This window comes from Sus scrofa, chromosome 8 (assembly GCF_054392235.1).
Source record: "Sus scrofa isolate SSC_HxYL_T2T_F1_AM1 chromosome 8, Sscrofa_HxYL_maternal_Yorkshire_Landrace_v2.0, whole genome shotgun sequence".
Classification (NCBI taxonomy): Eukaryota; Metazoa; Chordata; class Mammalia; order Artiodactyla; family Suidae; genus Sus; species Sus scrofa.
Genome location: NC_139390.1, coordinates 97,983,518 through 97,997,690, shown reverse-complemented (window position 1 = coordinate 97,997,690; position 14,173 = coordinate 97,983,518). Strand labels below are relative to the sequence as shown.

Genomic DNA, 14,173 nt, shown 5'->3' with positions numbered 1-14,173 from the left:
CTAAAATGGCATACAATTAGTCTTGAAGGAAGTGAAGCAGTAGTCATTTGATAATGTATGGAATGAGTGTTCAAGGCACAGGAAACAGCTCTGAGGAGACATCGTGTTTAAGGAGAATCAAGGTGTACAATGTGTCTAAAGCTCAATGAGAGAGAGGGAGATATGTTCAGAAAGGCTTAGGGGGGATCCTTTCATGGAGGGTCATAATCCCATTTTATCAGTAGAAATGTTTTCAGTGCCCATTATTTACAAGCAACCTTGGTAATCACAGATAATTACAAAGGTGGGTGAAATTCCTCTTCACTCTAATGGTTCACAATCTAGTAATAGGCACTACTGGCCAAGAGAATATCAAAACGAAATGTGATGAAAGTATAATTAGACTTGTTTTATGCACTAGAAAAATCTGTGCATAGACACTTGTCACAGATTTTGTATATTGTGGATTGAGCATAGACTGTATCAGTCAGTGAAACAGAAATATCTATTTTTAACATAGGAAATAATATACACCTGCAAATGGACAAGAAAAGTATGGCAGTGGGTAAGGAACAGTGAACTTCTTACCATAGTTGGAGTGCAGAATGTACTTCAGGATGATAGATAGGTGGGTGATAGATAAGAAAAGTAAATTGATCAGAGACTGTGAAGCACTTTGTGTTCCACAATGAAAAATTTGATATTTTTCCAGTGGCTTTAATAAGCCAGTTCATATTTTCATACAGAGAAACAAGATCAATATGTGGTTATAGTAATATAGAGATATAGTAGCATCCCATATGAAAAAGTTATGTTGTGCAAGAGAGACTGTAGGATATTGTAGTAATCAAGCTAGCAATGAGGAAAAGTGAACTAAAGAAATAATAGTGAGGATGAGAAGGTCACAGCAGTTTTGAGAAACGCATTGGAGATGATGAAAGTACTTTTGGATGGGATACCAAAGTTAATGAGGAGACTGAAAATTCTGCCATTTTATAAATGCAGAATAAAAGCAGGTTCTGATGTCAGTTATTCTGAGTTGGTAATGAAAATAACAGCTCTACAAAACTTTAGAAAATGAGTAAATAGATATATCACAGGTCTGGACAGAAGGTCATCCCAACGTCCTTTCATTTCTTCTTTGACTATATTAGATGATGAAGAGTTGAGGATATGCTAATATATTTTAATTACAGTGGAGTATTCTATTAGCGTCTTACAAAATAACTCTTGAATAGTAATTAAAACCGGTTTGCTTATGAACACTATTACATAAAATAAAATTGTGGTAAAGATACAAATCAAACATAACTGATAAATTGTTAGATATTTAATTCTGGGAGATAATGTTAGTTTTATTTAAATGTCAGTTGAACAGAAAGAAATAATTAATCTTAATTAATTCTTAGAAATTCCCAAATTAAGTAGCAATATTTTTTCCAAAAGGTGATGAAAGAGAAGAAAAGAGTAATGCATACCTTGGAATGAAGATAAAATATGTTCAACTAGTTTTAAGCATCAAAACTTGCAAATGTTCAAAATTAAATGTGTAAAATACAGCATTTCTCTTGTACGTATTTGTTATAGTATTTCCAGAATGCCATTTCTTAAAAATCTTCCTCTTTTTATAGATTGTTCAAATAAAATCCACATACAAATTTATGAAAATCATCTAATAGCTAAATATATTTATAGATTTGAAAACTAGGAGGTTTTAAATATAAAAAGAATTTTCTTAGAAATGATTGGGACAAAATGACAAATGATTGGGATATCAGATTTCCAAGTGCTAGGAGATCCCTGGTGATTGACAGAGAACAAAATGCACAAAAAGTGCAAAGCACAGTTACAAGATGCAGGTAACACCTTTATTGATTTTTTTTTTCTTTATGTGGAAGCTCAGAAAGCATAAAGCCAGATGAATGATTCTAGATATTTTGATATTTCAGTGACCAATCCCAGAGGGTGCTAAGGCGAGAACAGAAAAGAAGAAAAAAGGAAAAATACTTTTTGAGTTGATGGTTTCCTATCCCTATACCAAATCATACGATATAATTTTGAATCCAATTTAAAACTTCTGGCTCTTATCTTCAAGGTCTGGAAAGGTTACGCCCTCACCACCTTAGCAACCACATGACTGTATTCACCCTCTGCCTTCAGATCCACTGACTCACAATGTTGTCTATTCCAAGGTTATTCTTAAAGGTACCAAGTGAAGGGAATTTCTTTATTGTAGTTAAAGGACAAAATCTGTAAGATAGACTTTTCTTCTCCATTTCCAGATAGTCCTTTGGAATTCACTTAAGTCTGGATCTAGTTCTTTTGTGGGATTTTTGCTTTTTGTTTTTTGAGAATAAGATTTACTGTTCTTAAGCATTCAGTTAAGATGTGCAGTCATTCAAGATTTCCTTTCACATTAGTATTCTTCTCGACCTCATCTAATGAATATTTCTTTAAATCATTTGTCCATCAATTCAACAAGCCTTTAAAAAACACTCTTCTATAAGTAACCAAGGCATAGAGTAGAGATTGGAGATGAAGAGATTGAAAAAATCAAGTCCTGCCTCCAGTTGAAGCAATATATTAGCACTAATAAAATGCATAGTATTGGGATCTGTTTGCCAATATGTTATCTTGCACATAGACACCATCTTTTGGTAAGTTTTATTCTGAAATCGTAGTTTGAATAAGTTTTGTTCTGAAATGATTAGAAAATTGAAAGTCTGACACCAAAACAGCATTTTCTCTGATTATTTTTAGCCACATTATTTGTTAATTCAGCTTCTCTGAGAAGGAGATACCACATGTGGTTAACTGCACAAAATATTTGTATAAGTTTTAAGTGGTATTAATAATTTACTTTTATTAAATATGTCTAGTAAGACACATAAAATAGAAAATATGACAACATCAGGGGGATATAAAGAAAAACTGTAAACAATACATATTAACACAAATCCATAGGGTGATTTACCAAAACAGCCTAAAAAATCTGAATTTGAGATTATCTTGCTTGTATATTATAAACAGCTCCTCAGACTGATTAAGAACAGATCTCATTACATATGACAGTTCATGGGATGAAAGAGTGAAGGAAAATAAAAACCATAGAAATTAGTAAATTACTCACAAATCACACTTATCATTGCTTATTTATAGTACTTTCTATAAGTATCACCAAATTGTCCCATTAGCCAACATTCCAAGAATTGGAGGAATTTCATAGAATGATTGGATATGATTAAAAGATCATCTCTGTGACAGAATTATTTTATAAATATTGAGAGATATATGATCCATGATAGATATTAAAATCTACCTCTGCAATCTCTGATTGCAGCAAATACAATTGTTCAAAGGCTCTAGCCATACAGATATGAAATCCATCAGATTTCCAATGAAATCCACCTTTCACACTAGCTGTTCCCACTGATGGACTGAGCATGACAGGGATATTAAAGCACATACATTCCTAGAAGACACTGGAATCCTTGGACACTTGGGTAACTTTGGCTCAAAGTCTCCTCAAAGACTATGCTGAAGTCTTAGGACTGCACTGCAATACAGTATTGTTAACTAGAGTTGCCATGCTATATATTCGTATACTTGAAATTTGCTAAGAGTGTAGATATTAAGTGTTCTCACCATGCACACACACACAAACACACACACACAGTCACACACACAATTAAAATGTGAAGTTATGGATATGTTAATTAATCATATTGATTGTTTCACAACATATATATAAAATCATCATATTACTGGAGTTCCCTTTGTGGCTCTGCAGTTACATACCCGACTACTATTCGTGAGGATGTGGGTTTGATCCCTGGCCTCTCTCAGTGGGTTAAGGATCCAGCATTGCTGTGAGCTGTGGTGTAAGTCACAGATGAGGCTCAGATCCCGAGTTGCTGTGGCTGTGGTGTAGGGTGGCAGCTATAGATCCAACTTGACCTCAATCCTGGGAACTATATGCCATGGGTATGCCCTTGCCCCCCCAAAAAAAAGAAAATGAAAAAAAATCATCAAATTATGCACCTAAAATTTACACAGTATTATACATCAAGTATATCTCAGTAAAGCTGGGGGAATAAAAGAACTGGATTGCTGTCAAACTTCCTTTTCTCCCTTTCCATTCAGCTTTAACCTGAGTCAAAGCTGCGTCAAGTTTAATGGCTCTTTTGCCTTTCCCTGATTCTTTCATTTTCCTATACAGTCTATGTCCCTAATAAATCTCCCTAATAAATCATGCTTTGGAGTCTGATTTTCAGAAAACCCGGGTAAACTCATGATGTGGCTACAAAATGCTGTTTGTTTTTTCATTTCCTGTGTTCAAAATCACTGCTTTGAATTATACCATGTCATGTGGAGAAGGAGTCACCACTTAAGATGTGTGTCAGCTTTGTGACATTGTTACAAAGAAATTTGTTAGTGTTGTCCCACTACTGCTATTTTTTTGAGCTTCTTTGTAGTTCTTCATGTCCTTCTCTTTGGGCGCAGTTACAGAAAATGAAAGCTAAGAAAACAGGTTATTACTTAGTCTATAATAAGTGTCAAGAGGAAAGAAAAATAAAACAAACAATACAGTAAAATAAAATAGTTTGGAAGGAGAGAAAAGTAGGATAAACCTTGCAGAAAGGAGGGTACTGTGACTACAGCAGCACCTGAGAAGGAGCCCTAGGCTGAGAAGTCAACAAAAGATTTTGACAGCACTACTTGTAAAACAGAATAGCATATATACATTTTGTCTAAACACTGCGTACTTATTATCAAATACATATTTATATGCATGTTTACCCAAATGTCCTAGTAGTACTAAAACATTAATTTCAGTGAAAGTCAGTAAGATTGTTTTATACAAGATAAAAATCTTAACTAGTAACATTTTCACAGTTTCATTTTTCAAATTATTATTTAGTAACATAAACTAAAATTTTTGCTTTGTTGTTATAGGTAGAAGTTGTTATACATATCTCCATAGTTCCTTTGGAATGATTTTTAACATAATAATTATTATAATTTACATATAATTGTTGATAAGCAAAGTATTAACCATATTTATTATATACAGAAAATAATTCATTATTGAGGATAAACTAAAGATATAGTTACTTATCAACTCATTAACATGTCGCAGGTGAAAAGGTGAGCAGAAAAGTTAATCCTGTACAATCAAAAACTGAAACAGGCAAAATAAAAAATACAATAACTTTGCATATCATCATTTCTAAAGTTAAATACTTTGAATTGTTGACATTCAAAATAATGTACAAAGGAAAACTAAGATTTTTAGAGCAGATATCCACAATTTTGTTTCACTGAATAATTTTCTCAGGAATTTTTCTTCAAAAAGTGCTGTCCTTATTCAAGTTTCTTTAAAACTGATTTGTTTGTCCCTCGTTAGAAATGTATATAACACACTGACATAGAAAAAGCTATCTGCAAAAGTATACATGCAATATACACAAGGGTATGTTTGAACTTGGTAAACTTGTTTTTTAATTCCTTGCTCCTAATGTTTTTTGCCCAATGAATTTTTTTAAACAGGGCACTTAATAACATACTATTAAATAGGGCTCCAGTTTTCTACACTCATGTTCATATATACCTTTTTATAGTGATAAATTAATTATAATGATAAAGTATTCTGTATTTAATAAAAAATGTTTAACATTATTAAAATTTAAACCCACTATTTAGTCATATCTTAGAATATTTAATGTTAGGTCGATAAGTTTAAAAATCCTAGAGTAAACAAGATGGAGATTTAAGTGCCCTATACCTGATAAATATATATAAGTGAATCAAGGGCAGGGGAAATTTCGCACCACTGCCTGAATACACATGAAGAAAGGAATTTATATTTTAAAAAGGAAGAAAAGTAAATAATGCCAAAGTTAGAAGATGGAATATTGATGAGAATGTGACTGCTTCTAAGTATATGGTAGGCAGTGCCTCTTGGGAGCTGTTGCTCCTCTTCAAGCCTAAGGATGAGAAGGCCCCTGAGTGAACACTTACATTTAGATGGGCTTCTGGAGCTGCATTTACTCATATTGTCCTCATCCTTTGACTTGTCTATTGGCTTGATAGAAAAATCTAGTGAAAACAGACTTGCACCTGGTCATCATTCTCATCAGTTTTTTACTTGGTTGCCGCTGTGTGTGGTGTGGCCTGGCTCCCACGGCAGAATTAGCAGAACTGCTAAGTAGGGCTCCTGGGTGAGGAGGGTCAAATATCTTACCTCCTATTTTCTGGGGTTGACTGATGGGACCCTTTGTGGTGTATTTGGGCTCTGTTTCCCAGGGTAAGGGGGAGGAATAGTCAACTATGGAGGGAAGGCAGCTCTGCAACCAGATTTGGCTTCAGTCAGTGAGGTCTGAAGAGGATTTGTATTGAGAATGGCTAAACTTCTCAACCCACTAGTCTCGAAAAAGCCCAAGTCTTGAGAAGTGGTACTGGTTTTATATCTCTTTTGGAGGTTTGTCAACAGACAATGGGCTGAGCCTGAAGGCCAGTGCTGATTGAAACTTAGTGAGACACTTGTAAGGTGGCCACACTGGCCTCAAAGATTCAGGGAAAGTGATAGAGCATTAGCTACAAGTCCTGGTAAGAGGTTGCTATACATCATGCAGGAACAGAAGAAAGAACCTGTGATATTAGATTTCGTGTGTGATAGGCAGAATAATTCCCACCCCCCAAAGTCCACATTCTAATCCATGGAACCTGTGAATAGGTTACATAGCAAAGGGGATTAAGTTGGCAGATGGAATTAATCAGCTTTAAGAGAGAGGGAACGGCACCTAGGTTATCCAGGTGGGCCCAATTTAATTACAGTTTTAAATGTGGAAGAAAGAGGCAGAAGGGTCAGAGGTAGAGTGAGGTTAGAGTGATGCCATGAGGGTCCAAGAGCCCGAGAACGTGGCCAGCCTTAGAAGATGAATATAGGAAGAAAATACGTTTTCCTTTACAGTTATAAGAAAGAAATGCAGTCCTGCCGCACGTTTATCGTTACCCAGTGAGACTCATTGGAATTTCTTAACTACAGAATTGTGAGTAAATAATTTTGTATTTTTTTTAAGCTTCTAGTATTTTGTCACAGCAGCTGTGGAAAACTAGTATATTCTGGTAGAGCAGGTTTGGGCAACGCTAAGCAAATTATTCATTTCTTATATACATAAAAGGAGTCTTTTGTAATTAGCAGCATTACCAATTTAATCACAGTGAGTCTAGATATCAAACTATATATCAATTCTAAATGCTTATTTATTAGTATTTTTAATTCTAAAGGCCAATAGTAGAGGGTGTGCTGGTTGGTCTTTGCTTTCCTGTCCATACGTATAACTAGGAACATACTGTTAACACTGCTTAAATCCAAATAACATTATGCTTTTTGGAATGATTTAAATAAATATTCTCATTTGTCAGCCATCCCAGGAGAAAAAAAGCAGCTATATGGAAAATGATGTGATTGGAATATGGGACAAGGACATGCAGGAACTCTTATGATTTTTTTTCTAAGAAATAGGTGATAACTCTGTGTTTTTAGGCAACAGTTTATCAAGGGAAAACCATCTAGTTGATTCAGAGTAAATCATAGGATAAAAGGCCTCGTGACTGAACAGCACTCACCACAGTCCAAAATATAGCACATACTGAAATCCACCAGCGACTATATTTTCTAAATACACAGGTTGGGTGAGCATTTAGTGCCCACTACTTCCACTGTGCTGCCTGGATCATAAGGTCTCCAAGGCTATTGACTATGCCACCTATTTCTTTAAGTGAGAGTATACCTAAGTCCTGCCACAGTGAAAATGTTCTTTGATGATTTCATAATTTGCTAAGTGCTTAGCACTTAGGAGACTCACTTAAAGGATATGTTCTAATGACGAACTCTTTATTTAACTTGATTGCATGGAAGAGCATAATGTTTCTTCTTGTAGCATTTTTCATATCCTCATGCTGAATTTGTGGATGAGAATTGTTCTTCATACAACGAATGTCTTCTTGCAGTATACATGGCAACATGACAGACAGGACTGACATCTTCTGGGATTCTAAGTCTTGCAGAGACTAATAATAGATGGCAGATTAAGAATAATTGACAGTGTCATTGTGAAGTGTTTATAATAACAGCAAAAGGGACTTGATAGCTGAGGGAGAAGGCAAAAGACTATAGGAGGGAAATAAATGATTTCACAGGTATTAGGCTTCGAATCCAGCTTAATAAGCCAATCTGTGTGGTAAGTGAAAGTATTCTGTGGTGTTCATACTAGACTTTTCCTATTTTTTATCACATCACAAGCCATGTGATACTCTTTCGTAAAATTCAAGAGAGAGAGAGAGTTTTTTTTTTTTTTTTTTTTTTTTGCTTTTTAGGGCTGCACTTGTGGCGTATGGAAGTTCCCAGACTAGGTGTTGAATTGGAGCTGTAGCCACAGCAACACCAGATCTGAGCTGCTTCTACCACAGCTTTCACGGCAATGCTGGATCCTCAACCCACTGAGCGAGGCCAAGGAATGAATCTGCATCCTAATGGTTGCTAGTCAAATTCATTTCCACTGAGCCTTGACAGGAACTCCAATTCAAGAGAGTTTCTACATAGAATATGAATAAAATAAATTAGTAATCTATTCATAAGTCATTTATTTATCACTAGTTTATAAGTTATGCAATTATTACTGACTTGTATATGTTACATTTGGTCATAGACTGTGCTAGGATCAAATACTTTTAAAACCATCTGCCTGCATTCTCCTTGTTTTAGCCACTGGTAAGAAACACATTTTCTTTTTTTATCAAATGGCATTATTGTAATTAGCACCCCTTATAATGATTTGGGGGAGGTGTTAATTAGTTGAATTCGATTAGCTTTTAAACAGAAAGCGTTAATGAAAAAAATGCATATTAGTATATACTTGGAATTTGAGATTTGACCATAAAAAAATTATAGCTTATGTCAAGGATAGGCATGCTAGGAAGAAAAATAATAATCAACATATTTCACAAGAATTTTATAGAATTAAGTTAAATATCTGTTACAGAAAGGAAACTATATATATTGTGGTTTAAATGACTAAAATGTAGTGCTAGTCCTACTCTTTACTAAATTTCTAACTCTCCCAAATATGCTTCGGTCTTATTTTAAGGATTGAATAAAATAATATATGTGACACTATCTTAAACACAATAAAACACTATATATTTTACCAGAGATGGTCAACCATCCACAAAGATTCTTATTTTTTCTTCATAGAATAGAATGCCAGGCATTGTATTTCTTTGTTTCTTGTACATGTAGAAGGTCGAATTCTCAACACTGGTGAGGTAAGTGTAACATTTATGTCTTGAAACGTAACAAAACAAGAATGCCTTTGCTGTGACTTCTGCCCATCTGCTTACCCATTACAGAGGACTTGAAATATCAAGAGTCTAGGTCTCTGGGTCATCACATGAAAGGCATATTTTTGGCATGAATATGTTCATTGGACTGTAATGTGAGCAAGAGTAATTGTGTGAAAATAGTTGAAATTTGGGATTTTGTTTGTTGCAGAACCTAGTGTTGTTACAGAATCAATATATACATGCAAGCATTTTAAATTAGCCTTCATGTAGCAATGTAATAATATAATCATCTGTATGAAACATGTATATTCTTCAAAATGCTTTTATGATAAATACAAAAATTTCTGTATAGCACACAAAGCATCATTTTGGAAGATTTTTTACATATTTCAATTTTATAATCTGTGAAGTAAAGAACTTTGAAAATATAAAGCGACATATTTCAACTGAATGAGGAGGGTTTAGGCAACTGTGAGAAAAAATAAGGTCACATTAATATGACTCCCTAATTTCAGCTCTGGTCTCCTACCTGCTAACTTCTGATGTTAGGCATGTATCAAGTTTCCATTCCCATGTAGTACTGGGGCTACCTAAGGAATAATTTACTTCTAACCACCCTACTTTGGTGGATTTCCATTTCCCACTTATGTTGCCCTTTATTTTCTACTACCATGCATAAGGCATGAATCTGCAGCTTAGCTCTGACTCTCCAAAGGTAGGCTCTAGAGTGCAGAGATCTGCCACTGCACATTGAGCCAAACTTCAGGCTATAGATGAGCTGAACTTCAGTATCTTGATGCCTTGCTTAACAAAACTTTTATAAAGTGAGAGCAGGTTACTTTCCTTCTGTGTTATATTCAATGAAACGAGAAAAAGAATGTTGTATTCTAGTATATTATGGGCCCATAGAAGGTTTTCTTAAAACTTTCAACGGTATAGAAATTTCAAAATTGCTGCATGTTGCATATCAACAATGTTCTATGTATATATTTTATTTTTCAAAGTCCAAAGAATTTATTTATTTATTTATTTATTTTTTTTTTTTATTTTCCCACTGTACAGCAAGGGGGTCAGGTTATCCTTACATGTATACATTGAAATTACAGTTTTTCCCCCACCCTTTCTTCTGTTGCAACATGAGTATCTAGACATAGTTCTCAATGCTATTCAGCAGGATCTCCTTGTAAATCTATTCTAGGTTGTGTCTGATAAGCCCAAGCTCCCGATCCCTCCCACTCCCTCCACCTCCCATCAGGCAACCACAAGTCTCTTCTCCAAGTCCATGATTTTCTTTTCTGAGGAGATGTTCATTTGTGCTGGATATTAGATTGCAGTTACAAGTGATATCATATGGTATTTGCCTTTGTCTTTCTGGCTCATTTCACTCAGTATGAGATTCTCTAGTTTCATCCATGTTGCTGCAAATGGCATTATGTCATCCTTTTTTATGGCTGAGTAGTATTCCATTGTGTATATATACCACATCTTCCGAATCCAATCATCTGTTGATGGACATTTGGATTGTTTCAATGTCCTGTCTATGTATATTTTTAAAGATCCACATGTATTTCCAGCCTGGTTGGGTCTCTCAAGATCCAAGGAAGGGCCACCTGGTAAGCCCATGTAGAGTGTCCCTCTTCAGACTACCTAGCAGTGTTGCTAATGCTGCTTTTCATTCCAGATTTATTTTACTTGGATATTTCATTGTCTTTCCATGAAAAGTCTTCAGTTTCTTCTTCAGATCATAGCAGACATAGGAAGATATGCCTGAATCTTCTATGTGAAATAGAATTCATGTGTCTCTCCTCTTCCCACCCACCAAGGAGGCTTTATGTAAAAATACTTCCACAGATAGCGTAAGGATGCTGCATATCTTCACTTGATAGATGAATCCAATATTTGCCTCTGGCCTGAACTGTATATGTGTTACAAATACTGTCATCATTTATTTGCCTGTTTTTTCCTGGAAGTATTTTAAGATGTTATTGCCCTGTTTTGGAAGAAAGCTTAGTTTTAAGCTAATTTTCTTGAAAGTAGTTCACCCATCCCTAATGTTAGCTCTAATTTCAGGCAGGGTGAGGATGAAATATGCACATCTCATGTGGAAATAATCTTTTTCAGGAGTGAAACCAAATTAAAGGAAAAAAATCTTTAAGTAACTACCCATAAGGGATAATATTTCAATGCATTAACTAGCTGACAATCATTCATGAAACACTAAATTCTGCAAGTTTTTAAAAGAGTTTTTCTTATTTCTATATTCTCCTTTCTGCTTCAACCTAAATTTCAATCTATTATAAATTTATTTTACAAGGTAAATATACATAAGTCTAAAAGTCTCACTTTAGAAAGGTTATTTTCTAATTATTAATGAACTGTTGTTCTTCTAAATACATGTATATAGAATAAAAATGGCAAAAGAAACTGGAAAGGAAAATGCATTGAATTCTTATGAGTATAATCATTTCAAACATAGTGATATGTAAAAATTATCAGAACATTTCAGGAAAAAAAACTGAAAGTCCAGTTTTAGTTACTCTATTTCATGTTTCTAAAAATGTTTGATGTTTATATATTACCATAGTGGCAGCACAGTGAATATCTCTAAAGGGCGAGAGTAGGTCTAGTGATGCACTAAGTGTTATTAAAGAGAGTCATTTTGCAATTTCAGATTAAGTCAATAAGTGTATTACCATGTAAGTGGTTTTTATGACAGAAACTCAATAGTCACTTGTTTAACACATTGCACATCATGGAATTGTCTAGTAGGATGAGTAAGTTAGGATATATATCTGGTAACCTTGTTTTTTTATGGGAAATAATTCAATTAGGAATTAATCCATATTTTATAAATGTGTATGTGAGAATACCTAGTCACCTTTTTTGAGAAATAATATAGAAAATAATGTATTATTATTACCTACACACAAGTAGATATTAAGGAAATCAGTAATTTTGTCAATAGCTAGCTGTAGAGAAATGCTCAAAAAGGAAGAAAAATTTTGTCCTGTTATCTATAAATTAAATCTACAGGAAATAAGCTTTCTACATGATACATTTATTTTTTATAAAACTATTTTTTTAATTTATTTTTAAAATCCTTTTAAAAACTTCAGTGAAGTACAGCTGACTTATAATTTTGTATTAGTTTCAGATGTACAACAAAGTGAATCAATTATAATAGACATACATCCGTTCTTTTTTCCATATAGGTTATTATGAACCCTTAAGTAGATTTCCCTGTATTACACAGTAGATTCTTGTTAATTATCTATTTTGTACAGTAGTGTGTGTTATTCCCATCCTCCTAATTTATCCATCCCAGCCCCAGTTTCCCCTATGTAACCATAAGTTTGATTTTGAAATCTGTTTCTGTTTTATAAATAAGTTCTTTTTATCATTTTTATTAGATTCCACTTATAAGTAATATCATATGATATTTCTCTTTCTCTGTCTGACTTACTTAACTTAGTATGATACCCTCTAGGTCCATCCATTGCTGCAAATGGCATTAGTTCATTATTTTTAATGGCTGAATAATACTCTGTATATATGTACCACATCTTCTTCACCCATTCCTCTCTCTATGGACATTTAGGTTGCTTCAATGTCTTATCTTTGGTAAGTAGTGCTGCAATGAAAATTGGGGTGCATGTATCTTTTTGACTTACAGTTTTTTCTGGATATATACCTTGGAGTGGGGTTGCTGGATCATATGGTAGTTTTATTTTTAGTTGTTGAAGGACCCTCCGTACTGTCCCTGATAGTGGTTGTACCAGTTTATATTTCCATCAACAGCGTATAAGTGTTCCCTTTTCTCTACACTCTCCAGAATTTATTTTTTGTAGACTTTTTGGTGATGTCCATTCTTACTGGTGTGTGGTGGAACTTCACTGTAGTTTTGATTTGCATTTTTCCAATAATTAGTAATGTTGAGTATCTTTTCATGTGCCTTTTGGCCATTTGTCTATCTTTGGAGAAATACCTATTTAGATCTTCTGCTCATTTTTTGATTGGGCTATTTATTTTTGATATAAAGCTGCCTGAGATGTTTGTATATTTTGAACATTGATCCCTTGTCAGTTACTTTGTATTTATATTCTCGTATTTATATTGTGTTTTAAGTACACATCTGATCTATTATCTCATTTGGTTCTCACAGAAAGCCTGTGAGCTATTTTTGTAACAACTTTATGTGTGAGACTGCCAGGCCAAACGGCTGGAAAGTGGAATCTGTTCCCCAGGACTCTTATTTTCCTCTGAAAGCAGAGGTTTCTGCTGATAGGATGTTGCGCAGAAGTGAAAGCACACCCTAAATGTGGTCTGACAGGTGCAGTAAAGGTTTCTATCTTGTGCGAGATTAAATTAAAATGGTCCGTGATTGCCAAATATATATTGCAAAGGGGTTTTTCAATAATAATAAAGCATTTCAATTTAGGACAAATATCCTCTAAACACACAGTTGTTATTACTGGAAATTTACTATTTTTAAAAAACGTATTTTCTCAAAATAAAAATTATGTGTTGGAAAATATTAAACATAGTTAATATCTAATATTTTTCGAAAGAGGTATGAGGCTATTTTGATAAAAACAAATATCTTAAAAAGAATGTTGTAAAATTATTTTGAAACTTGGTATTAGAATCTATATCTAGTTTATTTCTACATTTTACTTTGGTTGTTTCAAACCAAGAAAACACTATTTCAAGCACATGATAATAGAAAATAATAAGTTATTTTTAACAACTCAAAATATCTGTAAGATTAATTAAATACTAATCAAAATATCTAAAAGAATGCCAAAACATTCTTGCTTTTAGATGAATTATTGATCATATTTAATAA

The 14,173-nt window shown here is 33.9% G+C and overlaps 1 long non-coding RNA gene across 1 annotated transcript in view; it reads left to right on the top strand.

Annotated features, from left to right (window-relative positions):
* LOC146400954 (uncharacterized) overlaps window positions 1–14,173 on the top strand; it is a 539,998-nt gene that overhangs the window by 404,228 nt on the left and 121,597 nt on the right. The window lies entirely within an intron of this gene.